General features: G+C 32.5%; 1 protein-coding gene across 2 annotated transcripts in view; it reads left to right on the plus strand.

Moving 5' to 3' along the window:
• The window catches only part of LOC106881850 (uncharacterized), a 517,233-nt gene that overhangs the window by 414,911 nt on the left and 99,532 nt on the right, over positions 1 to 2,790 (plus strand). The gene's annotated exons all lie outside the window — the stretch shown is intronic.

A 2,790-nucleotide genomic window follows, 5' to 3' on the forward strand; every position in this document is an offset into this window, starting at 1 on the left:
ATATATATCCACATAATACTTCTCCGTGTGTGTTTCGAATATACAACCTAGTTGTTACAAACTAGAGAGTAAAAACTATTAGAGAATAATAAGTGAAATGAGAAAGAAAAAAGGGGACAAAAGAAGAAAAAAGAAAAATGAAAGAGAAAGAGAAAATAGTTACAGAGCGAAATGATATTAAAGTTGCCGTTTCTAAAAAGTATCTAACAAATGTTAGATACGTCGCTAAGCTTGCAAACACAAACCTAAAAATGTATGCCTATAAAAATATACGCATATCTTCATAAATACATGTGTTCATGCAAAAGTAACATGCATGTACACACGCATACTATTACAAAAATATACATATGCATTTCCGAAAAGTCGAATAAAAAAACATGGAGGCGAAACATGAACCAGCATTGCGAAATTAAAAACTTTTACCCATACGGTATATTTTCAGTTGACATTGAAACCTCGTAACGTGCCTGCAGCTATTTAAATATTCTACTCGTTGGTTCAATGCATTTTCCCTTCAATTGCCAGACATGTTTTGCAAGACTTGATGCTGTCCTATGCCCGGAGTATCGGAAACAATTTATGTGGGGATAAAACCGAGTTTTCAATTAATTTTCCGAAGTCCTTATGTATATATTACATTCTTGTGATCGGTTTATTTGTACTTTAGCTCTATAAACTAACAATTTGCTGTCCTTCTAACGGAAAACAAATCTCATCTTTGAAATTGCAAATCTTCTCGTTAAATTCGGCATTGTACTAACTTGTAATTATTTTTGCGTTATGTTGATTAATAAATGAGGCGAAGTTTGTGCAACAAGACTTCCTAACGTTCAGTGGTTTCCTATTAAATATTCTGTAGCTCTTATGGCTATTTTGAAAATATTTAGAAATTAGCTTTAATAATTCCATACCTATATTTGTTTTTTTACGGCAATATTAAATTCCAGATTAAAACGCAAAACTTTCTAGTTCCAGTTCTATGTGCAAAAAGTAGTTTGACTATACTGGATCTTCTACGAGAATCCGCTGTTCCAGCATTTTGAAAATATGGATGATATGTGCCTTCTTATATTAATACCTTGTTTCTTACGAAGTACAGATGGATGATTTAAATTTTGGTTAATATAAAGTAGCTTTCTATTGGGCGTACGGTGGGGTTAACTCGAGAATAGGACAGCAACAATTCTTGCAATACATATCTGGTAATTGAAAGGAAAATGACAACCGTCCTTTCAATATCAGCTGGACAATTTTTGAAAAAACAGCACCATATAAACATAGAGAATATAGAAGACCAATGAAATCCAACCTTTGCCTGTCAGAAAAAGACTTCATCCTGTTCCGGGTTAAACATGCATTGAGCCAAAGACGAGAACTTTTAAATTCCTGCAGGCACACTACGCGGCCTAAAATGTCAACTGAAAATATACCGTATGGGAAAAAAGTTTTGAGTTTCAATATATTTTTTAAATTTTGCATTTGGCTTTTACACCTAAAATATAGACATCTTCTTGTATTACACTGCTGGTACATATTTTACATTCGACTTTAAGACATGTATATGTATATATTTTTTTGTGCATCTACGTGTGTTACTTTTGTATGTATGTATTTATGTAGATACGCATGTCTTTATATATGTGCGTTTTTATATGTGTACGTTTGCAAGCTTACCGAAGTATCTAACATGTGTTAGGAACGGCAACTGTCACGCGCGCGCTCTCTCTCTCCCTCTCTCCTTTTCTCTCTCTCTCTATCTCTCTATTTATTTTTCTCTTTCTCTTTCTTTGTTTTTCATGTACGACTTCTTTTTTCTTTCTTCTTTCTCACTCCATTTATTATTCTTTGATTTTCTTTTCGATTAACTTCTCTACCTTGTAACAGCTAGGTTGTATATTTGAAACACACAAGGAGAAGTACTATATGCGTATGTATATGTACGTGGATACCTATGTATGCATTTGTATATATTCAAGTTTTGCCTGCATTTGTTTCTATAAGTTTGTAGGCATATACCAACGTTTGTATGTTTAGTGTTTATATGTATATATGTTTCTTTGGTATGTGTATATATTTCTAAATGTATATGCATTTTTATGATGTTAGTTTTTCTAAATGTTTTTATTTTAAACGAACATACCCTTTTAATATATTTAAGTTTATTATGTATTTACCATTAATCAACTTACACTGAGTATACAAGGTTTTTCCTTCTACTAAAGCTAAGTATTTATTTAAGGTTTTCACCGTTTTTTATAATGTGATTTTAAATCGTAATTGTAATTTCATATAAATGGTTATTGAAAAGACCGTTAGTTTAAGGGACCAATGAAACCAAATCATTTTCAAGTGTTTATCCACCGCAATAATTGTATATTTATGCATATAAGCATATTATGTTTCATTCTCAACCAAAAGTGTCCGACGAAAGGGAACATTAAACTCTGAGTAACAGTTGTTGTGATGTCTTTGCAAATTTATGAATAAAGCATTTTATTCTACCTCCGGTAGTCGAGTAATGATTTTTCCTAACTTACGGCGGCGAGCTGGCAGAATCATTAGCAATTCGGCCGACACGCATAGCGGTATTTTGTCTGTTTTACATTATGAGTTCAATTTCCCCTGAGATTGACTTTCCTTTTCATTATTATTGGGTCGATTAAATAAGTACCGTTTACAGACTGGGGTCGATGAATCGACTTAATCACTCTGTCTCTCCCTGTGGGTAATAAAGGAATAAATATTTTCCCACCTTGTTTCACATTTATGTGTTTACTCAGATATATA

This window comes from Octopus bimaculoides, chromosome 1, assembly GCF_001194135.2.
Source record: "Octopus bimaculoides isolate UCB-OBI-ISO-001 chromosome 1, ASM119413v2, whole genome shotgun sequence".
In the NCBI taxonomy this organism is placed as follows: Eukaryota; Metazoa; Mollusca; class Cephalopoda; order Octopoda; family Octopodidae; genus Octopus; species Octopus bimaculoides.